This window comes from Canis lupus, chromosome 9 (genome assembly GCF_011100685.1).
Source record: "Canis lupus familiaris isolate Mischka breed German Shepherd chromosome 9, alternate assembly UU_Cfam_GSD_1.0, whole genome shotgun sequence".
NCBI classification, from domain to species: domain Eukaryota; kingdom Metazoa; phylum Chordata; class Mammalia; order Carnivora; family Canidae; genus Canis; species Canis lupus.
The window spans coordinates 16,464,690-16,491,172 of record NC_049230.1 but is presented as its reverse complement, the minus strand read 5'-3'; the positions used below and the strand labels follow the sequence as shown (position 1 = coordinate 16,491,172).

At 34.8% G+C, this 26,483-nt stretch overlaps 1 long non-coding RNA gene and 1 pseudogene across 1 annotated transcript; both read left to right on the top strand.

Annotated features, from left to right (window-relative positions):
* Nucleotides 1–439: 439 nt before the first annotated feature.
* On the top strand, nucleotides 440–13,581 carry LOC102154478 (annotated as a pseudogene).
* Nucleotides 13,582–13,677: 96 nt separating this feature from the next.
* Nucleotides 13,678–18,018, top strand: LOC119873247. Its single transcript, XR_005364321.1, has 4 exons — nucleotides 13,678–13,728; nucleotides 15,316–15,365; nucleotides 16,525–16,626; nucleotides 17,680–18,018. It is a non-coding gene; the product is annotated as an uncharacterized LOC119873247 (long non-coding RNA).
* The last annotated feature ends 8,465 nt before the right edge of the window (nucleotides 18,019–26,483 follow it).

The following is a 26,483-nucleotide window of genomic DNA, read 5'->3' as shown; positions in this document are numbered from 1 at the left end:
ATTATAGTTGTTTCTATGTTTTTCCACAAAGTTTTGCATTCTATCATAATATATTAGATCTATATAATATATAAGGTCTATAACATATAAGATCTATAATATAATATACTGTGATTTTGATCTTCTCCTATAGTTTAAGGGAAAATTCCTCTAGAAACATTGATGGAAAATGTCACAGATTTTACAGGCAAGTGAAAAGTTACCATAAATTAGGATTTCAATTATCTACATTAAATTTTGTTTTTTCCCCGATATTTCCTAGTATTCTACCATTGACTTATAAATTGTTATTTCTCTATATTTATTAATGAAATATTTGCCTCTAGTGTTTCATATATTGATATAAAATTGTCTGTTTTTGCAATGAAATCACCATACTATTTCTTGCTTTCAAGTTCTGTAATCTCTGTTGTTTATATTAATAATATAATTCACTTCACCAGTGTTTAATAACTACAGTGTAGAATGACACAGCAAATCAGAAAATGAAGCATAAAATTGATTGAGGTAATGTCTTCATTGTATTTATCATATAATTCTTATTTTTTTAATTAAAATACTTTTTTGGGCAGCCCGGGTGACTCAGTGGTTTAGTGCCACCTTCAACCCAGGGCATGATCCTGGAGACCCAAGATTGAGTCCCGCGTTGGGCTCCCTGCATGAAGCCTGCTTCTCCTTCTTGCCTGTGTCTCTGCCTCTCTCTATGTCTCTCATAAATAAATAAAATCTTTAATAAAATAAATAAAAATAAAGACTTTTTCAAAGAAAAATTCATGTAAGCATCTATTTTTTTAATTATTAGATCAAATTTTATTCCAAAAGTAGTTCCCGATTTTAGAAGAAACTTTCTTGTTCAAATTAAGGAAATAAATTTGACCTAACATCTACATTGATTCTGTATTTGAAAATGTTTTATTTTTACTTTAATCTTCAATCTGAAAATGAGATATTAATTATCCTAAAATAATGTTTTCATTAGAAATAACTACTGCTATGTAAAATGAAAATGTGTACCAAATTTCTTATTTTCAAAGGTGAGAAGATTGACTCAAGTGCTCTAAAAAAATGTTCTGGGAAATCTCAGAATTGAGCTTACAGATAAGGAACTAGAAAAACAGCTAAAAATACTGCCAATCGATGGTGAGTCATACAAGTGTCTATGGAGCTTCCAGGGAACTTGGATTTTTGTAGATCTGTATGAAAATTTTAATTTTTTTCTAAAACATGATAGAACATTTTTTAAAACTAAAATGTAAGCTACATATAAAACTGTAAGTTTCATTTAGAGTTTATTTTAGAAGCCGAGCAATTCCTCATATATAAATTGCCATGAAAGCTAACAAATGCCTACTATTGTCCTTCACAGCTTGTACCATAAGAAGTAAAAAGAGGTAAGAGATTAGTGGAAGAAATAAAGATAAAAGTCAGAATTAAAAAGAAAAGGAAGACATATTTATACAGTACAGTAAGCCCACTCAATGAGACAAGTTTATCATATTGAAAAAGGCTTCTCTTCCTTAATTTTATTGTTATATAAAAATGAAAACTTTGGGTAAAACATTTTAAACAGCATTACTGAGATATCATCCACATACCATATCAATTAACCCAATAAAGTAAACAATTCAGTGAATTCTAATATATTTACAAAGTTGTGCATTCTTCACCATGATCAATTTTAGAATATTTTTATTATCCCAGAAAAGTACCCCATATCCATTGATAACCACCTCCCAATTTCTCCATCCCCTCAGCTCTGAGCAACCAGTAATCTATTTTCTATCTCCACAATTTTCCTATTCTGAAATTTCCACATAAATGGAATCATACAATATGTAGTCCTTTGTGTCTAGTTTCACTTAGCATGTTTTCAAGGTTCATCCTTGTTCTGTTATGTGTTAATACAGTTGACCTTTGAACAACCTGGGGGTTAGGAGCACTGACTCCCTGTGCAGTCAAAAATCCGTGTAAAACTTTTGACTCTCCGAAAACTTAACTACTAATTGCCTACTGTTGACCAAAAGACTTACTGATAATATAAACAGTCAATATATATTTTGTAAGCTATCTATATTGTATACCCTATTCTTACAATAGGTAAGCTAGAGAAAAGAAAGTGTTATTAAGAAAATCATAAGGAAGAGAGGGGCACCTGGGTGGCTCAGTCTGTTAAGCCTCCAACTCTTGATTACAGCTCAGGTCATGATCTCACAGTCCTGGGACTGAGCCCCACATCAAGCTCCAAGCTCAACACAGTCTGCTTGAGACTCTTTCCCTCTGCCTCTGCCCTTTCACACTCCCTCTGCTCGTACTCTTTTTCTCTAAATAAAAATCTTTTTTTAAAAAAGGAAATCATAAGGAAGAAAAATACATTTACAGTACTATAAAAATTCCATGTATGATGGACCTGTACAGTTCAAACCCCTGTTTTTCAAAGGTCAGCTGCACTTTGTTTCTTTTCACTGCTGAATAATATGCTATTATATGGATATACCACATTTTATTTATCCATTTTTGGTTAGTGGACATTTGAATGGTTTCCACATCCTATCTATTATGAATTATACTCCTCTGAACATTCATGTACAAGTTTTTTCATGGATACACATTTTCTTTTGTCTTGGGTATACACCTTAAGAGTAAAATTGTTGGGTCATATGATAACTATGTTTAACCTTTTGAGGAAGCCAGGCTGTTTTCCAAAGCGGCTACCCTACTTTACATTTCCACCAGCAGTGTATCAGAGTTCCAATTTCTACACTTCCTAGTTGACACTTGTTATTTGCCCTTTGATTATATTATGGTGAGTGTAAGGTAGTATGTTATTCTGGTTTTGATTTTCATGATGGCTAATGATGTTAAGCACCTCATCATGTGCACATTGGTTAAATGTATATCTCTTCTGGAGAAAAATCTTTCCATATCCCTTGTACATTTTTAATTTGGTTGTCTTTATTATTGAATCATAGGAGTTTTTTATATATTCTAGATACAAGTTCCTTATCAAATATATGTTTGCAAAAGTTTTCTCACATTCTGTGAATTATCTTTTTTACTTTCTCGATAGTATTCCTTGATGCGCAAAAGTTTTTAATTTTGATGATGTCCAGATTATAATTTTTTTCTTTTGTGCTTTGGGTGTCATATATAAAAAAAAACCATTGTCTAATCTAAGGTTAAGCAAATTTACTGCTGTGTTTTCTTCTAACATTTTTATAGTTTTAACACTTGTAATTAGGTCTTTGATCTGTCTTGAATTAATTTTTTATTTTTTATTTTTATATTTTACAGAGAGAGAGAGAGAGTGCAAGCAGGGGCAGCGGGAGAGGGAGAGAGAATCCCAAGCTGGCTCCACACCCAGCATGAAGCCCTATGTGGGGCTCAGTCCCATGACCCTGAGATCATAACCCCAGCCAAAATCAAGAGTCAGACACTTAACTGACTGAGCCACCCTGGTGCCCCATCTTGAGTTAATTTTTGTATATGGTGTGGGTTAGGGATCCAAAGAAATATTCTCTTTGCACATGAATATCCAGTTGTCCTAGCACCATTTGCTGAAAAGACCCTTCTTTCTTCATTGAATAGTGCTGATAGCCTTGTCAAAAATCAATTGACTATAAATTGGAAGGTTTATTTTTGGACCTAAATTCTATTTTTTGATTGATCTACATATCTAGTTCTATGCCTGTACCGCACTGTCTTGATTCCTGTCATTTTGTAGTTTTTAAACTGACAAGTGTGAGGGGTGCCTGGGTGGCTCAGTTGGTTAAGTGTACAACTGTTGGTTTCAACTCAAATCATGATCTCATGGGTTATGGGATTGAGCCTTGTATGAGGCCCTGCACTCAGCAGGGAGTCTGCCTGAGATTCTTTACCTCTGCCTGTGCCCCTCGCCCCATGCACACTTGTGAGCATACATGCTCTTCTCTCAAATAAATAAATCTTAAAAAAAAAAGGAAGAAAGAAAAGTGTGAGCCCCCCACTTCATTTTCCTTTTCAAGATTATTTTTTTTAATTTTTATTTATTTATGATAGTCACAGAGAGAGAGAGAGAGAGAGAGAGGCAGAGACACAGGCAGAGGGAGAAGCAGGCTCCATGCACCGGGAGCCCGACGTGGGACTTGATCCCGGGTCTCCAGGATCACGCCCTGGGCCAAAGGCAGGCGCCAAACCGCTGCGCCACCCAGGGATCCCCCAAGATTATTTTTTCTATTTGGGGCTCCAGCTTTACCATATGAATATTGGGATTGGCTCATCAATTTCTGCAAACAAACCAGCTAGAATTTTTTATAAAATTGCATTGAATCCATGGATCAATTTGGGGAGCATTGCCATATTCACAATATTAAGTTTTCCAATCCATAAACATAGGATATCTTTTCATTTATTGAGGTCATCCACAATGTTTTATAGTTTCCAAAGTTTAGGTTTTGTACTTCTTTTGTTAAATTTATTCTTAAGCATTTTATTCTTTTTGATGCTCTTGTAAATGGAATTGCTTTTTTAGTTTCCTTTTTTGTTTGCTTTTTGCGACAGTATAGAAATACAATTGATTTATATATGTTGTTAAAAGGCTACAATTTCTGTTTCTGAAATTATTCCATTCATGCTCTTCTTGTGAATCTCATATTCATTCTACCATTACATGGATTATGACTTTTCTTACAGCTAATGGAAAGTTATATCGTAATAGATTACTGAAGGCTATGAAGTCTCTCAAAGGTAAGTAAGAAACAAAATTATAAGGCATGTTATTTAGGTTCTCCAGATATGTCATCCAAGCATGAATCTTGGCCCCATATAAGTTTTCACTTATGATTCTTTCAGCATAACTACATTTTATCTGCTGTTAATATACACTTTCTCCTGGCAGAAAGTCTAGTATCCTCTTAGATTTCTTTTCAGCTTTTTCTCAGAAAGAGAAATCAACCCTAGCAAATACAAACAAAAAATGCTGGTCATTACTGAAGAGCAATGGTCAGCTACAATGTTAACTAATATGTCAAGTCAGTTAAAAAAAAAAATTTACTACTACTTGTTGTGCTGAGTAATTGAGTTAGTTGTCTGCAGTTCTATTTGTTCAAGCCCCTTAACCCTGTTTTATTATGTAGGTTTCTCAACAAAAATAGATGAAAGGAAATACAATTCTAATTCTGACTTTCTTGACTTTCTCTTTGGTTCTTCAAGTGGACAAGTCTATTTGGGGTTTCAGTCTTGTTGAGATGTAATGATAACGGAGGCATGAAATATATTTTATCTTTTGTCTCTTTTGTTTTTTATAATATATTAAACTATTAAAGTTAATAGTTTTACTAAAAATATTTTTTTAGTTTTGCTATATAGAACTTTTTTTCAAATGTTTCTTTACTGTCACTTTCCTAAGATGGGAAGATTAAAAAGAATAACCTCCATACTAGCTTGGAAAATATGGGAATGAGGCTCACAGAAGAGGAGCTTGCTGAATTGTCAGGACAACTACAAGTTGATGGTGAGTACTAGAAATTAGCACTAGGGCATCTGTTTCTCTTCTATTTGAAGGAATGTCAATTAAAATTAGGTGAGTCAAATTTAGCTGGACTTTATTATTCTATATGAATAATTTATATCTTTTTCTAAGCTAATGTCATTGATTATATGTCTCTTTTGGACTTACATAGCAAATGGGAATGTTGATCTGCCTAATTTGATGGAAGTAGTGAAAGCTATTACAGGTGAATGCAAAGTCACTATAAACATATAATTAATTGCCATGTTGATTCTGTTAGTATACTCCTTATTATAAATATTTGTCTAGAGTTGGACTTTGTGATATTCATATTTTAGTAATAAAATTTTAGTTTTATTTCTTGATAGACCCATATTCTCTAAAAAAAAATTTTAAATTAATAACCTTTTTAGTAACTAAATTTTCCTCACAGGCCTTTCTCTTTTTGATTAAAGGAAGTTTGACATCAAGAACCTGGAAACCATTCTAGGCAACATGGGAATCAATCTCACTAACAAGGAACTTGAAGATCTGAAACAAAATCTGCCAGTCAGTGGTGAGCATATGAGATACCATTGGTTTTTTGTTTTTGTTTGTTTGTTTTGTTTTGTTTTGTTTTGTTTTGTTTTTTTACCATTGGGTTTTGAGCTTTAGGTTTTATGTACCTTTAGCAATGAAAGGAATGGAATACAGAATTTTTTATGCAGATGTCAAGATTGGAGATGAGGCAATAACACTGACAAAGAAGTTAGGAATGTAGAAGTTGGACACAGGTGGCATTGTCACTAGAAGAGTCTTCCAAATTCTGAAAACAAGATAGCCACGTTTGAATCCCATCTTTTCATTATCAAGTTCGAGTTGATATTTTATTAAATAGAAGGTCAAATTTACATTTTTTAAATAAATATATTTTAATATATTAAATTTTTTCTTCTACTCTATGCTCATCACATATTCTGAGTAAACATTTGTTGAATGACTATTTAAAGTGCTTAATAAAATGCCTGGGACACAAGTGCTGTTATAATCTGAAGGGGAAAAGAATGTTCTTATGCTATTTTACCTCAAATGTGATCATTTTATGAGCTTAAAGTTACAGTTTCTTTTGTTACAGTTGATAAGAAAGTTGCTCTGAAAACTTTGAAGGATGAAGTAAAAGCTTTTACAGGTAAGAATTTGTTATAAATGATTTGCAGTAAATCATGACTTACATTAAAATTTTAATAGCATTTTCTCTATAAATTGTATTAGTGACTTATAAATTCACGTATTTTCAATATTCATTTTAATTAATATTTGTATCTACTGATCGGCAGTTCAATCTAATATTACCTAGGTTTATAAGTAAAATAAAAGATAATTTCCTCATAAGAAGTCTTATATTCTTTGATGCTTTTTTTTAAAGATTTATTTATTTATTCATGAGAGACACAGAGAGAGAGAAAGGCAGAAACATAGGCAGAGGGAGAAGCAGACTCTCTGTGGGGAGCCCAATGTAGGACTCGATCCCAGGACCCCAGGATCATGCCCTGAGCCAAAGGCAGACACTCAACCACTGAGCCACCAAGGCACCTGATGCTTTTTTTCAATGAAAGTATCTGGCTGGTACTTATAAACCCAAAAACAAGATGGACACAGTTAACACAGGGTAGAACCCAAAAATAGTGAGTCCATTGCCAATAGCTAATCACATAGAGTTAACAAAATTCAGTAAAATATGTCATAGTTTGTTAATTGTGTATTATATTATACTAACCATCTCTTGACCTTATTTCTGAATAATTATATGACCAGATTTGCTTCTGCACTATGTGGTATGATTCTCAGTGTTAAGAATACAATCTATTTATTAACATTAAGGGACAAATTCTGATTTTTATTTACCATTTGATTCTTTTTATCAGAAAATCCTTAACTTTGCCTTTTCCTTTTCATTCTGGTATTATAAAAAGACTAGAGCAGCAAAAATATATGTTTAGATGATTTTAAATAATTAGAACATCCCTTGGTATTTTAACTTATAACTATTCCATCTTTTCAAAGGAGAAAAGATTGATTCTAGTGACCTACAAGATATTCTGAAAGACATGGGGATTGAGCTTGCAGATAAGGAGTACAAGCAACTGCTGAAAACACTGCCCATTGATGGTAAGTAAATAAATGCCATATAAATGCCAACATGCCTTCCAGGGAACTTGATTTTATGGGTCAGTGTGAGCCATTCTCAATATTTTAACAGTACAGTTTTGTCTTTAAAATGCCATAAATTAATATAAAGTCACATCTGACTTGAAAAGAAATTCTATCATTACTTCTTCAAACACAATTTGAGACATCACTACATTGCTGTATAGTTGTCTAGGTGACTAATACTACTCCCTCAGATCAGCATTAGTTTTGCAACAAGGACAATGAAAAGTAATGGAGAAATGGAACATCTGTGGAATAAAAAGAAAGAAACATTTTAATGTGTTTTTGAGAATTGCACCATAAGAGACTTTAACAAATGTCTCTACACCTAACTCTGGCAAATGAACAAGGGGTAGTGGAATGGGAGGTGGGCGGAGGGTTGGAGTGACTGGGTGATGGGCATTGAGGGGAGCACTTGGTGGGAGCACTGGTTGTTATGCTATATGTTGGCAAATTGAACTTAAATAAATAAATAAATAAATAAATAAATAAATAAATAAATAACTGAAAAGGAGAAGGTGGGAAGCGGAGAAATTAATTAGGAGACTATTTCAATACTCTAGGTAAGAACTGAAAGTGATACAAACAGGGTGGAGGCATAGTCATAGCAATAGGAAAAAAATGTCTCTAATTCCAAAGAATAGGTAAGTTTGTCACTGTTGAAAATACTTATATTTTTAAATGTCCAGTTTGTACAACTATAAAATAGATTATTTTTATAGCAAATCATTGAAATATATCTTTCTACAATCACATAATTGGTAATGTTTTGGGGAGTCTTCATATCAATTTTCTAGAGATCTGAATTGTACCTTTTTCTTATAGCTCATGAAAAGGTGTTTCAAAACAGGTTGCTGAAGGATGTGAGATTTTTATAATAAAAGTGAGTAAGAAGTGCGAAGAGGAGGCATATGAAATATCCTTAAGCGTTAAGTTTTTAAATTTTTATTTAAATTCAAGTTAGTTAACATGTAGTATATTATTAGTTTCAGGAGTGAATGTAGTGATTCATCACTTACATATAATACCTAGTGCTCATTATATCCCGTGCCTTCCTGAATCCCCATCACCGATTTAGTTCATCCCCCAACCCACCTCCCCTCCAGCAACCCTCTCTCTATCTTTAAGAGTTTCTTATGGTTTGGCTCCCTCTCTCTTTTCATCTTATTTTATTTTTCCTTCTCTTTCCCCTGTGTTCATGTTTTGTTTCTTAATTCCACATAAGAGTAAAATCATGAAATATTTTTATTTCTCTGACTGACTTACTTCATTTAGCATAATACACTCTGGTTCCATCCACATCATTGCAAATGGCAAGATTTCATTCTTTTTGATGGCTGAGTCATAACCCATTGTGTGTGTGTGTATACATCTGTATACACATATATGCATACCACATCTTCTTTTTCCATTCATCAGTTGAAGGACATTTGGGCTCTCTCCTTATTAGCATTCAATTTATATCAATAGAATATAACACATTATTTTGCTGCTTGTATCACATCTGTGGGGTTTTTTAGTAATAACCCTTACTTTATGTTAGATGAAAGCTCTCCACTGGTTTGCACTTTTCAATATTTCTCTAAAGTAAGATATGAACAGAAATAAAGATAGGAGGGAAGAAAGGAAGCAAAGAAAGAAGGGTAGGGAGGGAGGAAGGGAGGGAGGAGAGAGGAAGGTTTAGCATTTATTCCAAAATGTGAGCAGCAGCAGAGAAAACAATCCGAGAATAAGAATAGGAAACACATACAATCTCTATTTCTTTGTGGAGATTATTGATTAGTGCTCTTTAGTTGCAATTGTATAGCCCTGTCCCACCTAACTTTTTCCTAGGCCCATATGTTTAACATTCAAGGAAACAAATTCTAACTTTTAACTCTTAAATTGTAACTTTGCTTGCAAAGAATTGTGCAGATCTATTGTAGTTTTGTTCTTTGTTTGAAAATTTTAGGGATCCCTGGGTGGCGCAGCGGTTTGGCGCCTGCCTTCGTCCCAGGGCGCAATCCTGGAGACCCGGGATCGAATCCCACGTTGGGCTCCCAGTGCATGGAGCCTGCTTCTCCCTCTGCCTGTGTCTCTGCCTCTCTCTCTCTCTCTGTGACTATCATAAATAATAAATAAAAATTTAAAAAAAAAGAAAAGTTTAGCAGTTATACTAGACTATAAAGCCATTCTCTTTTAGCAGTGTATATTTATGTAACAGTAACAACTAGTACTATCTTAAAGAGATATTTGTACCCCCATGTTCATTGGAGCATTATTTATAATACCAAGACACAGAAACAATGTGTCTATGCACAGATGAATGAATAAAGAAAATAGGACGTGTATGTACACACTTACACACACACATACATACATAAATAATAGAATATTATTCAGCTTTAAAAAAAATAAAAGAAGGAAGTCCTGCTATTTACAGCAACATGGATGAACCTTGAGGGCACTATGCTAAGTGAAATAAGTCAGACAGAAAAAAAACAGTATATGATATCACTTATAATGTAGAATCTAAAAAAAAAATCAAACTCATAGAAACAGAGCTGACTGGTAGTTGCCAGAAGCAGGGGGATGGGGAAAGGAATGGGCGAAGGTGGTCAAAGGATACAAACTTCCAGCTATAAGAGGAGTTAGTTCTGGAGATATAATGTACAACATAGTGACTATAGTTGACAACACTGTGGAAAACACTAAAAGAGTAAACCTTAACTGACCTCACCACACACACACACACACACACACACACACACACACACACACATAAATATAACTATATGAGATGGTGGATGTGCTAACTAACTTTATGTGGTAATGATTTTGCAGTATACATATATCAAAATAATTACATCACCTTAAACTTATATTATATGTCAATTATATCTCAAAAAAATCTGGGTAAAAACAGTAATGCCTATAGTTGAAAATAATAATTCGTGTTTATGAATTTTTCTAAATATTTTATAATCATTCCATTTTTTTCCTTTTCCTTTCATGTTTTCAAGGAGGGAAGGTTGATGAATCCTGTTTTAGAAGCCATAGAGGTCAAGCTTACAGAAGAGGAACTTGATCTGATGAAGGATCTTCTTAGTGGTGAGCACTGTGAAAAACAATGTGATTTTTAAACAGATGTTGAGCTTGCAAGATTAATTATGACTGTTTCAAAGGTTTAAATTATTTGTTGCCCAAAGCCATTTGAGCTTTCAGAAGAACTCAAGGGAAAAAAGGCTGTTCATTTTTGTTGCTTTAAAACCTGTAATCTATTTCTTTATACATCTCAGAGTAGAGATGGGTGCTAGTGAGAAGGGGAGGAGTTCTTGTTGTCTGGTTTTACAAAAATAGGATCTGCAACATGTTTTTTCTCACTAATCCAAATATCACTGACATCAACCAAGGGTATAACCCAGTCCATTCACCCATTCCTCATTTCTCTGTTCATGAATTTTGAGATGCTTTCTTTTGTTCTATTAACAAAAAAAAAGTTAAGAGAATAATATGTATAGTATTATTAATTTAAAATATATATATTATACCTTTATAAGCAAAGGAACGTCTGGGAAAATATACACAAAACTGTTAGTAATGGTAAGGAGTAGTAATGACGCTGAGGAGAGGTAAAAGAAGGGACATTTACCTTTTCTTCATATGCTTATATATTTTTTAATTTGTTACACAAAGTCTGTTTTAAATTCTAATTTTTTAACCTAATTTATTTTGTTTTTAAGTTAATATGAATATAAGTGATGTGGTAAAATGATAGGATTTTGGCTGTGTTCTTATCCACCAATTAGGTTTAGGGAATCACTAAATTGACCACATAAGTAATTAGCTCCTTTCAAACATCAACTTGCTGCTTAACACTAGTCTCTGTCTGCCCTTTGCATCAACACGTGGTAATACAAAATTACAATCCTTGCGAATATTGAGAAAGATCCAAAATTTCAATAAATAAGTAAAAGTAAGGTTGAAGGACTGCCCAAATCACACAAAGCCACTAACAAATGTGGACCTGGCAGATTTAGAACATTTAATAATTGAAGAAGAAAAATTCTATATGAATAATGAGATAGGACATTCAACATACACTGATAATGGATTTCAAAAGATTTAAAGGAACCCTCAGGAAAAAGTCAATCATTTTTGTAATAGTTATTTTTATATATCTTGTTTCAAAGTTCAATAGGATGTTTCAAAGTTCAATAGGATACAATAACCTTTCTCAGAAAAATAACATCTCAACACATTTGTAAAAGTTAGTATTGATTCATTGCTCTTCAAAGAATTATTCTATATCCTACAGAATAACTATTGCAATAGTTATCATTATAACCTGAATTTTCTTAAATATTATATGAAATGAACTTATTATTACAATTTTCATTTTTATTATTTAATACAACCTTGGTTCTCGTTGTAAACGAACTTATTTTCCTTGGTCATCTTCTGGAACAATAAATCTTAGATAAAAAGGACCTTTTGGAGAGCCCATGCGGAGGCGGTGCGGAGCGCTTCGGTACTCGGGGCTTGGGAGCCCGTGCGTTCTGTGAGGCTGCGGCAGAGCCTCTATACAGAAGGCGCCAGAGGTTGGCAGCTTCAATTGAAGCCCGTCCAGCGTCAACGGCAGCTAGGAGTCATGAGCGACAGCGGCGAGCAGAACTACAGCGAGCGAGAATCCCGTTCTGCTTCCAGAAGTAGAAGTGCTCATGGATCTGGGAAATCTGCAAGGCATACCCCTGCAAGGTCTCGCTCCAAGGAAGATTCCAGGCATTCCAGATCAAAGTCCAGGTCCAGATCTGAATCTAGGTCTAGATCCAGAAGAAGTTCTCGAAAGCATTATACAAGATCAGGATCTCAGTCCCGCTCCCATAGACGATCCCGTAGCAGGTCTTACAGTCGAGATTCCGAAGACGGCATAGCCACAGTCACTCTCCCATGTCTACTCGCAGGCATCATGTTGGGAATCGGGCAAATCCTGACCCCAACTGCTGTCTTGGAGTATTTGGATTGAGCTTGTACACTACAGAAAGAGATCTAAGAGATCTAAGAGAAGTGTTCTCTAAATATGGCCCCATTGCTGATGTGTCTATTGATATGACCAGCAATCTAGGCGTTCCAGAGGATTTGCCTTTGTATATTTTGAAAATATAGATGATGCCAAGGAAGCAAAAGAGCATGCCAATGGACTGGAGCTTGATGGACGTAGGATCAGAGTTGATTTCTCTATAACAAAAAGACCACATACCCCAACACCAGGAATTTACATGGGGAGACCTACCTATGGCAACTCACGCCGTCGGGATTACTATGACAGAGGATATATGATCGAGGCTATGATGATCGTGACTACCATAGCAGATCATACAGAGGAGGTGGTGGAGGAGGAGGAGGATGGAGAGCTGCTCAAGATAGGGATAAGATTTACAGAAGGCAGTCACCTTCTCCTTACTATAGTCGTGGAGGATACAGATCACGTTCTAGATCTCGATTGTACTCACCTTGTCGCTATTAAAGCATGAAGATGAAGACTTTCTGAAACCTGCCCTAAAGTTGGGATATTGTTTGTGGACAATATTTTTTATTATCTCCTGTTTAAAAAGTGAACAGTGCCTAGTGAAGTTAGGTGACTTTTACACCTTTTATGATGACTGCTTTTGGTGGAGTTGAAATACTGTTTTCATTCTGCATTTGTGTAATTCGGTGCTTTGTTCAAAGTTAAGTGTTTTCAGAAAAGTATGTTTTGCATGTATTTTTTTACAGTCTAAATTTTGACTGCTGAGAAGTTTCTATTGTACAAAACTTCATTTAAAAGGTTTTTCTACTGAATCCAGGGTATTCTGAAGATCGAAGCCTGTGTGTAAAAATGTTACCAAATGGTAAAAAGCAACAATAAAGTTTGGTTTTTACTTTTCTTTCTAAAAAAAAAAAAAAAAAGGACCTCTTGTCCTATGTATCTTTTCTCTGAGTCCATTTTATTGTTTTTCTCTGATTAAACTTTGTCTTACAGCCTAGAAGAGAGTTGATCTGAAAATGCTGTTGGAAAGTGGAGGCTGTTACAGGTAAGAAAGAAGTTATCAAATACATATGATTCTGATTCTTTATACATATTGTATATTCTTTCCTGTTATTCCCTTTAAATTATGCTATTTTTTAATAAACTGATTGTAGTTTGATTTCCTAGACTTGGACTTTGATTTGTCAGTGTTTCAGCAACAAAACACAGTGCCACATTTTGTTAGGCCCTATGATCTCATTTTTTTCCAAATTAAGGTATTTACTGAAAATATGTTAGTGTAAAAAAAAGAGACTAAAGTTTCATTACCTATTATTAATCTCTCATAATAGAAAATTATGAAATGCATTATGCAAATGTATTTTGTCTCTATTATTGCTAAAGTTATGGAAATAAACACTTCAGTGTTATGCCATAACTATACTGAAACAAGATTCATTTGACTTTATTATGCATTAAGTAGTTGGAGCTAATACTTAAACAGTATTAGAAGATTTCATCTATTTTAGAATAATTAAATGGTTCTTTAAAATCATACATTACTATTTCTATCCTTTTGAAGGAGAGGAAGTTGTTGATGTCAACGACATAGGAACGGTTCTAGGAAACATGGGAGTAGAACTCACTGATAAGGAACTCTTGCAACTGGTGAAAAACCTGCCAGTTGATAGTATTTCAAATAAAAATATAGTCATCCAGGGAAGCATATTATTAAATTGCAAAAATTTCTAAAATTGTCTACATCTTATTGCTTATCAGAAGTAATCTTATGATCAATGTTATATAATTTTAAATGACTCTATTATATCTTGGGATGCCTGAGTGGCTCAGTGGTTGAGCATCTCCCTTTGGCTCAGATCATGATCCTGGGATTGGGTCCCACATTGGGCTCCCTTCAGGCAGCCTGCTTCTCCCTCTGCCTATGTCTCTGCCTCTTTCTCTGTGTGTCTCTAATGAACAAATGAATAAAATCTTTAAAAATAATAAAAAATAAAAATAAAATAAAAGACCCTATTATATCTTAAAAGGTTATCTGTGCCATTTAATCCTTTTTTTAAGATTTTATTTATTTACTTGAGAGAGAGAGAACATGAGGGAGAGAAAGATCACAAGCAGGAGGGGAGGGATAGAGGGAGAAGCTGACTCCTGGCTGAGCAGGGAGCCTGACTCAGGACTTGATCCCAGCGCTCTGGGATCATGACCTGAGCCAAGAGCAGATGCTTAACCAAGTGAGCCACCCATGCACCCTGTGCCATTTAATCTTTAGTTTGAGAATCAACAATTATGTCATCATGACTCCTATCATCAGGGTTTGATTATATCTTTTATATAATTATATCTTTTATAACTTTTGAGTCTATCAAAAGATCTGAAATTTAAGCCAGAATAAATGAGAAAAAGAAAGAGCAATATAATAAGGGAAAATGAAAATATCACAAAATTAAAGGAAAAGAGATGTTTCAGAATGGTAGCATGTCAGTATCCCTATGCCCTATAATTTCATTATTTGCCACTAAATCAGAAAATTTCTACGGTAGTTCATAAAATGTCTTACTTAAATTGCTGTTTTCTTACCATCTATGAGACTCCACATTGTAAGTTTCTATGACCTGAACAGTGCTTTTCCTTACAGATGGAAAGGTCTATCAAAGAAGTTGCTGGATGGTATAACTTTTCTTAAAGGTAAGGGGGAAACTTAATAAAACACAAATCAATCTGAGATCATCACGTTTGGCATTTCTACAAATTTCTTGTAATTAAATTGTCAACCCTATTAACACATTATTACCTACTTTTGTTTCTTTTATAGATTAACATGTTCTTTAGGATATCATTTCTTATGATGTAACTTGGAAAGAATTCCCATGTATCTCTTTGGATTTCTCAAACTTTGACAGAAGAAGAAATCAGAGCCCAGGCTGCACAGCAAAAGTGAAGGGAAAGTTAGCACCTCATCAGTTAGTTTACTCAGCAGCAAGAGACTACTAATCTGACATTTAGGCCAAAAGAGAGAGAGAAAGAGAGAGCATAGGAGAGCTCTAAAGAGCCTTCAAGAAGTTGAAGGAACTTAAGACTGAATGATAGACAGGAAGCAGGCCAGGAGGAAGGTCATGTCTAAGCAAGGTTCTCAATACCACCTTCATAATATCTGCCAAATCCACACACTATTTTTGCTCTTATTAATATTTTCATTTAAACTATTTTACTTTAACTTGAATTTTAAGGGATGCCTGAGTGGCTCAGGGGTTGAGTATCCATCCTCCTTCAGCTCAGGGCATGATCCCAGGGTCTAAGGATCAAGTCTTGCATCGGACTCCCTGTGAGGAGCCTGCTTCACCCTCTTCCTATGTCTCTGCCTCTCTGTCTGTGTCTCTCATGAATAAATAAATAAAATATTTTTAAAATAATAAATAAATAAATAAATAAATAAATAAATAAATAAATAAATAAATAAATTTTAAGTGGTAATGGAACACCAGCCTCCCTTACCATAACACCATAACTAGAAGTTAACTGTAAAAATAAACATGATGAAAGTGAGACAATAGTCGTTCAAAACACAGGAATTATTATCCCTCTACTAGAATTCTCTGAGAAGTCATCCCATCACCTTCAGATTCTATACTGGGTATACTTACATGAAGACTAAAATTAAAACAATAAGCTCTAACTCTTACTTTTGACACTCCTCTCGTAAAGATCTCATCAGGCTTTGGTCCTTTGGATGAACATGATAACCATAATCCTCAGGATCCTAAGGTAGGGGTTATCCCACATTTGAGGGACATTAACTTCTGTGTATATGTATATATATATATATATATATATATCTTTCCATAAGGAGGGAAGATTGATTCCAGTAAAGTGGATGCAGTTTTGGGAAACATGGGCATGGACCTCACTGAAAAGGAGCTTAAAGACATAATACATCTGCCAGTTGATGGTGAGCATTTTGGATACCACTGAACACTACAGAAAAGTGACTTTTATGAGCCTATTTATAATAGGCTGTTAAAATTAAAATGCTGTTTGGCATCAAGAAGGCATTCTGAAAAGCTCAGGGGAAAACATAGGTCCAAAGAAAGAACACACCCTGTCTCTTGCTGGTTTTATGTGCAAATGAGAGAAGGATTTCAAGATATCTCTGTTTTTTTCACTCAGCCTTACCTATTTTCTCCCTGTGGAAGAGGGAGAATTGATAGATATTGCTCAAATTCCACTTAAACTCTTTGGCCATATTTGCCAATACGTGACATGAGTATTCATAAAAAGGATATTTAATATATATATATATATATGGCTATCTTTAATGTTCTTTATTTCTTTTGGTTGTTGATGCCACCATAAATGTTTTTTCTGGTTTTTTTTAATTGAAGTTCGATTTGCCAACATGTAGTGTAACACCCAGTACTCATCCCATCAAGTGCCCTCCTCAGTGCCCGTCATCCAGTCACACCATCCCCCCACCCACGTATCCTTCCACTACCCCTTATTCATTTTCCAGAGTTAGGTGTCTCTCATGTTTTGTCACCCTCTCTAATTTTTCCCACTCATTTTCCTTCCTTTCCCCTATAATCCCTTTCACTATTTCTTATATTCCCTGTATGAGTGAAACCATTTAATAATGTTCTTTATTTCTTAATGTGGCTAAAGAATACCTGCTCTACATGGCTGCCATCTCGGTATTTGTCTGTCTGTCTCTCACTTTTACCTGGGTCGCCTATGGAGAACAGTCTATTGCAGACAACTGAGAATAGTTCTTCTCTAGGGGCACCTGGGTGGCTCAGTGGTTGCATGTTTGCCTTTGGCTCAAGTCGTGATCCCAGAGTCCTGGGATCGAGTCCCACATCGGGCTCCCTGCATGGAAACTGCTTCTCCCTCTGCCTATGTCTCTGCCTCTCCTTGTGTCTGTCTCTCATGAATACATAGATAAAATCTTTAAAAAAAAAAAAGAAAAGAAAAAGAAAATAATAGTTCTTCTCTAAATCTGAACTAGGATGAAGTCATAGAGCACCAAATGCTGTTATTGAAGCAATCACAAGACCTGCCCAGATTCCATCTAAACTCTTGGTGGGAGATGTATCAGCCACGTAGTAATAAAGTCATGTGGAACAGAAAATAGATAGCTCAGCCATCCTTAAAAAATATGTTCTGCCACGGTATCTTTTACTCAGCATATGAGTTTTAGATGTATCTGTGTTATGGCTTGTGTCAGTAATTTGTTTTCATTGCTAAATAATATTGTATAAATATACACAACATGTTTATCGCTTCTACTATTGTTGGGCCTTTGCTTTTTCTAGCTTTTGACTATCATGAATAAAACTGCTATGAACATTCTTGTATTAGACTTTTTTTTTGTTTGAGATATTTTTGAGCATGTGTTTACTATTCTTTTGGGCGTGGGAGTAGAAATACTGCATCATAGGGTAAATGTGTCTTTAATTTTATAAGAATCTGTTAGATACTTTTCCAAAGTGAATGCATGCTCCCACCAACAATGTCTGAAGGTTCTCATAGCTCAACTCCTCACCACCATTTGTTATTATCATTATTTTTAATTTTAGTCCTCCTGTTAGTGTGTGGTGCTATCTCAATATGGCCTTAATTTACATTTCCCTGATAACTAATGATATTGAGTACTTTTTCAAGTCCTTATTAGACATTTATACTTCCTTTATAAAGTATCTGTTCAAATTGTTTGCCCACTTTTTATCTAATTGTTTGTCCCACCACTTGGGGAATGCTTGTTTCTCTTTCATACCACCCTGCTAGGATTACTAAGTTTCTTTTCATCTTTCTGCTTTATTATTTTTTTTATTTATTTATTTTTTTATTTATGATAGTCACACAGAGAGAGAGAGAGAGAGAGGCAGAGACACAGGCAGAGGGAGAAGCAGGCTCCATGCACCGGGAGCCCGACGTGGGATTCGATCCTGGGTCCCCAGGATCGTGTCCTGGGCCAAAGGCAGGCGCTCAAGTGCTGCGCCAGCCAGGGATCCTGTGCTTTATTATTAAATGAAGGAGTTTAAGGCCATACATTTTCTTCTGAATGCAGCTTCACTAAGTCCTTTTCATTTTGATATGAAGAGTTCTTACTTGTTACTTTCTACTAGTAGATACAAAGATTATCTAATATCTAGAAATATATTTCTTACTTTCTTTTTCTTTTTAAGTCTTTTAAGTTTTTATTATATATAAACTTTGGAGTTCTATCAGATAATGCAGCCACTAAGATATTAAGAAAAATCTCTGTTTTGATAAAGTTTTCATTATAACCATTACTTAATAAATTTTTGTTAAGTTTGTAGGCATATAAAAATAATTTATAGTCTCTAGAGACTACATGTGGACTTCTATATATGTATTATGAAATCAAGTTTATCAGTAGTATTATTCAATTCCTTTGTGTCTTCTATTTTGTCTACAAAATAGATCTTCTATTAAGAGGGTTAAGATCTCTTACTTTAATTGAATTTTTATAAAATTCTTGGGACACTTGGGTGACTCTGTTGGTTGGGTGTCTGACTCTTGATTCTGGTTCAGGTCATGTTCTCAGGGTCCTGGGATTGAGCCCCATGTCAGGCTCCTCGCTCAGCAGGGAGTCTGCTTGAGATTCTCTCTCCTTCTTCCCCTCTCCCCACTCATACACACTCACTCTCACTCGTGCTCTCTCTCTCTCTCAAATAAATAAATCTTTTTAAAAAATTCCTTAAATTACTAATAGTCTTTGCTTTATAGGTCTATACTGTTATAATATTCTTCATAAATTGTACCTTTTGATGTCCTTCTTTATCTACATCTATTTTGATGATTTGACACTAAGTTTTACTTTGATATTAACAATTGCCAGCACTGGTTTCTTTTTGCTTGTATATGCCTTATATATCTTTGCCCATTCCTTTATTTCCAATCTTCTTTATCATGTGGTTGAAATATATTTTGTGAAATCATTATATAGCTGGGTTTTTAAGGAACCCATCTGATAATCTTTTTTTTTTTATGAGTAATTTCAGTTTGTTCAAATTTAGTGTAATACTGGATATATGTATTTATTTTCATCTTGTTTTATGTTTATTATTCATTTTCTACTCTTGTTTTCTCTTTTCTCTTATGCTTATTATACTGGTTTGTTCAAGTTGTCATTCATTATATTTCTTTTCTTCCTAATTAATTTTGAAGTTCCAGAAGAGGGTCACATTTCATTAATTCTTGCATTTCTTTTCTTTTCTTTTTTTAAATTTGTGACTATGTGGAGCAACAGGAACTCTTAAACACTGATGTTGGAAGCGGCAGTTGGTACAACTTTGATAGGCAGTTTAGTAGTCTCCAATAAAATTGAAAGTACACATACTCTATGAGCCAGATTCCACTCCTAGGTGTGGGGTGATCTGATCTGATGGAGGCTGTTGGTGCTGCCAGTGAAAGAGTTCACCCAAGGCAGAACAAAAGATATAGAAGTTTATCGAATACATGGAATACAAGATGACAAGATGGAGAGGGAAGTATAACAAAGAAGAGACTGCAATGAGGCTGTGGGGAGGGGCCACAATTATAGGGTAGCATAAGCGAGTATGGGAACTTAGGGAATTTTCCCTTATTTGGTAATATTAGGAACTGTGCCTGGTTGTGATTGGTCAGTTAGGGCCTATGGCTATTTCAAGATGGGTTACTTAGTGAGCCTGTATGTATTCATCTTCCTGGTCGCTGCCTTGGGGCCTTTTGCCTTGCTGCCTTTTGCCTTGCTCAAGTTTCCATCACTCAAACCTGTTGCCTTTTTTAAAAAATTTAATTTAATTTTTTAAAATTTCTTTTTATCGGAGTTCAATTTGCCAACACATAGCATAACACCCAGTGCTCATCCCATCAAGTGCCCCCCTCAGTGCCCATCACCCAGTCACCCCAACCCCCCACCCACCTCCCTTTCCACCACCCCTTGTTTGTTTCCCAGAATTAGGAGTCTCTCATGTTCTGTCACCCTCTCTGATATTTCCCACTCATTTTCTCTGAATGGTAAATAAGATGTGGTTTATGTATACAATGGAATATTACTCAGCCATTAGAAACGACAAATACCTACCATTTGCTTCGAGGTGGAGGGACCTGGAGGGTATTATGCTGAGTGAAATAAGTCAATCAGAGAAGGACAAACATTATATGGTCTCATTCATTTGGGGAATATAAAAAAATAGTGAAAGGGAATAAAGGGGACAGGAGAGAAAATGAGTGGGAAATTGCATTTCTTTTCCTCTCATTCATTGTCATACTTACATATGATTATTAATGGCAACAAAATACTGCTTTATTCTCCATCAGGATGCTCATACCCATCAGATATTTCATTCACCTTTATCCCTTCCTTCCACTCCATCCCCACCCCCAATCCCAATAAGTGGAAACTTTTAGAATACTCATTCCTCCCACCATTTCCCCTACTCCCCACCATGAGACCTTTGTAATGTCTTTACTTCCCTAGCTCTACATTTTCAATTTTATGATCAATTCCTAAGATCTCTCTTACATAATTTTCCTTCAACTTCAAGATTCTTTATTTAGCACTTAATATTATATATTCCATAACACTGTTTTCAAACTTATAGAAAAGAAGGTAACATTTGTTCTGGCATATCTGTATTTCCACCACCTGAGGGAAATAAATGTTTCTGCCCACCTGTTTTATTCCTTCTTGATCTTTTAGAGGTCAGAGGAATTAGAATGCCCTCATGCTGGCCTTTAATTGACCTTCAGCAGGGTCTTCAGGATTCTAAATGCAAAGCGTTTCCCAGCTTTCCAGTTCTGTTTATGTGTTCTGACACCTCTTGATGCTTCCCTAGTATTGAGAGTGGAAAGAAGCCCATTCCCATTCTTTCTTCCAGAACATAACCAGAACCCAAGTTTTGATATAGCCCTAGCAGCCTAGAAAGACCATCAACATTTGAATTTCAAAAGGCAACTGCTTTGAGGCAGTAATAGAAAGGGTATGAGCCATGCTCCAGTCTCTATGTTCACAAAAGCCCTTCCAAATTTTTATTAAATTAAATACAGAAGAGTAAGAATAAAATTATAAGTAAAATTGAAAATGACCAACTTTGGTTTAAAAAAATTTCCTTTATCACACAGATGTTTTAATTCCTACTACTAGGTTCTTCTTCAGGTGAGATGAACTTGGAATATTTTAATGAAAGAGAACTTCCCTGAATTAGATGACCTATGGCAGAGAGACCTTTCATCTTGGGTCAGAATTTTACCAGTAATAAACCAGATGGACAAAGAAAAGGATGAATAGACAACCATAGAGATGCATATACAAAGACAGGCAAAAAAATTGTAATCCGCTCCAAGGATCCCATCTCTTTTTCATGATAGGCTTGGTTTCCTATAATAGCCCAGATAAACCAACAGATGTTTTCCATTTTGCCCTGACTGTAGCTTTGTATTGATGCAGAAGTTATTGGTGGCCAAGAATACTTTAATATACAAAGAATAAGGCCCACAAATTCTCACCACAGAATTACCAACATTATTGGTAACTGATAGACTTCTTCTGGCCATTCTACTGTTACTTTTTTGGGTACTCAAAAACAAGTTCGTTAAATTTATGATTAACTCTATTTTATTCCACGTTTCCTAGGTTACGGCTAGATTTTCTCATCAACATGGAGTATTATTTTGCTGCAGGGGCGGGGAGCACTTTTCAGAAATTAAATGACAGGAATTAGCCACTTTTCTTCCCTGAGCACAATACATTGGAAATGCTGGAATATTAATTGTATCCAGGAAATAATCATGCTTATTATCACTCAGGCTGTCATCCTTCCTCTTTTACCTTCTTGTAAAAGATATAGCAAGAGGTTAAGTTTTCTTGTGTGTGTGTGTGTGTGTGTGTGTGTGTGTGTGTGTGTGTATGAAACCAGCTTCTATATTTTATATTGAGGTATAATTGACAGTTTAGTTATATAACATAATTTTTCAATATTTATACATATTGCAAAATGATCACCACAGTAAGTCTAGCTAACATCCATCATTATACATACAGTTACAATTTTTTGTTGTGATGAAAACTTTTAAAATCTACTCTCTTAGATAACTTTCAGATATTATTTCAATATTAACTATAATCAACATACTATATATTACATCCCCATGACTTACTTTTTAACTGAAAGTGTGTACCTGCAAAAGGTTAAATTTTCTAGAGCAAATAAATATTGCTAAGTTTTTTGCTCCATGTTCTTGGCCTCATTGTCATGTTTCTATCCAATTAATTCCTTGTCTTACATTCCTTGTCTTACAGTAAAAGGTAAAGTTGATCTGGAAAGGCTGATGAATGAAGTGAAATCTTTTTCAGGTGAGTAAAACATTACTAAGACATTTTTAATTAAATTCTAACCTTGTATTATATTTTGCATAGTGTTTTCTCAATATTATATCATAAATTTATTAATGTTGATATTTTACATATTTTAATGAAATATTTATATTCAACTTTACTTTTGCCTTTGATTTTGAATTCTCTAGGATTTGGCTATAAAAATAAGGGGTGAGGGGCACCTGGGTGGCTCAGTTGATTAAGCATCTACCTTTGGCTCAGGTCATGAGCCCGACATCCAGGCTCCCTGCTTAGCGGGTAGTCTGCTTCTTCCTTTACCTCTGCCCACTCCCTACTTGTGCATGCGCGCTCTCTCTCTCTCTCTCTCTCTCAAATTATTTAATTAATTAACTAATTAATTAATTATTTTAAATAAATAAATAAAGGTGATGCTTAAGTAATAAATTATATTTTCTGTAGCTTCTGCCAGTATTTTTTTAAGATTTTATTTATTTATTCCTGAGAGACACGGAGACATAGGCAGAAGGAGAAGCAGGCTCCCTGTAAGGAGCCTGATGTGGGACTTGATCCTAGGACCCCAGGATCACAACCTGAGCCAAAAGCAAATGCTCAACCACGGAGCCACCCAGGTGCCCCAGTTTCCACCTGTATTATACTGATCTTAACTAGTGTTTAAATCAGAGGTTTAACAAATTGGCCATCCATGAATTGAGTACAATCTGTAGTCAAGTTTTCTAAGATCTAGTAACACTGGTCCTGTATTCCCTCACAATAACTGGTGCGTTTTCTTTTTGGACAAGGCATGTGCTGTCTAGTTTACCACAGCCAGTTTCACTCCTTTCTTCTACCTCTAAGCTCCTACAAGCTTTTGAATTAATAACTGCTAGCTTAAATAACCAAATGTGGTAGGCACAGAATATAAGATGAATATTTTTATAAAATTAAGTTAATAGGACTGCTTTAAATAATAATCACATGATTCAACATTAAAAATTTTTAAAGACTAGATATCATAAATTACAGGCCAATTATGGTACGGTATCTTGCCATCTTAGGAGACCACTCCCTCTTTATGAAGAATCAAGAAATAAGTTCTGCCTCATTATCCTTAAACACTATTGGAATATGTGAGAATATATGTTAGGATGACATTCTTAAACCAGCTTTTTCATTATTTTACATCATTATAATATCCTAAACTTGTCATGTGTCAATACTCCATTTTTTTTTAAGGAGACAAAGTTGATGGTAATAAACTTGAAAGTGGTTTGGGAAACTTGGGGATTGAGCTCACACCTAATGAACATTTGAACTTGCTGAAGACACTGCCACTTAATGGTGAGTCTTATGGGTGCTATAGGCCTAGTTTTGTGGAACTATTTACACATGTGAGAAGTTATGAAATAAACTAAACATGCTAAACTGTTAAAACTAGAACTGTTTAAATCTAATGTTAAAAATCTGTTTAACTGTTAAAAATCTAATGAAAATACAAAGAAAAATCTCATCACTTAGATTTTCATTTAAAAATCATCAATCTGGGATCCCTGGGTGGCACAGCGGTTTAGTGCCTGCCTTTGGCCCAGGGCGTGATCCTGGAGACCCGGGATCGAATCCCACATCAGGCCCCTGGTGCATGGAGCCTGCTTCTCCCTCTGCCTATGTCTCTGCCTCTCTCTCTCTCTCTCTCTCTCTCTCTCTCTGTGACTATCATAAATAAATAAAATTTAAAAAAAGTCATCAATCTGGGGGATCCCTGGGTGGCTCAGCGGTTTAGCGCCTGCCTTCGGCCCAGGGCACGATCCTGGAGTCCCGGGATCGAGTCCCACGTTGGGCTCCCTGTGTGGAGCCTGCTTCTCCTTCCTCCTGTGTCTCTGCCTCTCTCTCTCTCTCCCCCTATGACTATCATAAATAAATAAATAAATAAATAAATAAATAAATAAATAAATAAATAAATCTTTAAAAAAATAAAAATAAAATAAAAATCATCAATCTGGGCAGCCCAGGTGGCTCAGCGGTTTAGCACCACGTTCAGTCCAGGGCATGATCCTGGAAACCCAGGATCAAGTCCCACGTCAGGCTCATGGAGCCTGCTTCTCCCTCTGCCTGTGTCTTTGCCTCTCTCTCTCTCTCTGTCTCTCTCTGTGTGTCTCTCATGAGTAAATAAATAAAATCTTAAAAAAATAAAAATCATCAGTCCAACCCATTTCAGTTTTAAGTTGCCATCAAAGGCAAAGTTCATTATTCAGCCCTCAAGTTGCTGATCAACTGAATTTGTAAAAAAAAAAAAAAAAAAAAAAAAAAAAGAAGAAGAAGAAAAAGAAAGGATTAAAAAAAAGAAGAGGGAGAGAGGCATCCAGTTTTCCCAGCACCCACTAATAATGTAGCTATGTGCGTTTCTGCAGCATCAAATATATACTTTACCAATAAATGGGTAATTTTGTACACTGAGAAAAGGCTTCAGTTCTTAACTTCCTCATTAGCTTAAATAAAACAAAAAACATTGTTTAAAAATGCTTTTTAATTCCATAACCCAAAGATAACCATTATTAATATTTTGGTACACTTACTTTTAGTGCTTAGTAGATAATTTGATAGATAATATTTATGTGTATATTAATTTACTTATACTTCTTCTCTCTTCACAATGTTAACATGCATATTTATCATGGAAAACTTGATAATGCAGATAAGTAAAAATAAAACATCTCTATTCCCAACTCAAAGCGATAACTACTGTGAAAATTCTCATGTGTATTTTTCTAGTTCTCCATCTATGAATACATATCCTTTTTTTATTTGGCAACCTTGTGGATAAATCTTTGCAAACATTCTAAAATTTCTTAAGATTAAATTCCTTTAAGGAGAGTTGCAAAATGGAAGATATTTTGTTTGTTTTCTCACGTTTCCTTCCAGAATATTGTAATTTGAACTCCCACAGCCATCATTTGAGGATGTTATTTTCTCTACATTGTCAATACAAAGAAAAAAAAAGAGCATCTCATACTATGTGTTACAATTCACTCCTTTACCACTGAAGTGAACATTTTGGCATATCTATTTATCTATTTGCATTTGAATGTTCCTTAGGCAAAGATTTCTAAATTCTTTCTTTCTGAAATTAAAAGATGTATACTATCTTTCTGACTCCATTTTCAAAATATCCCATTTGTTATAGCTGATGGAAAAGTATATCTAAAAAGGCTGATGAAGGACATAAAGTCTCTCAAACGTGAGTAAGAAGCATAGTGAAAAGATTGACTCTGAAACATTTATTTGTGTTGTTAAACTATGAATCATTGTTTCCTATATAATTGTTTTTATTTATGCTTTCTTCAGTAGATCTGCACTTTACCAGGTAAACCAAGTAGTTCCTGCACTAGGATTTAACAGAAAGTGTTAAACTTTCTTGAATTTTCCTAATTCAGCCCCAAAGAAACAAAATAAAAACACAAAGCAAAAGGTGA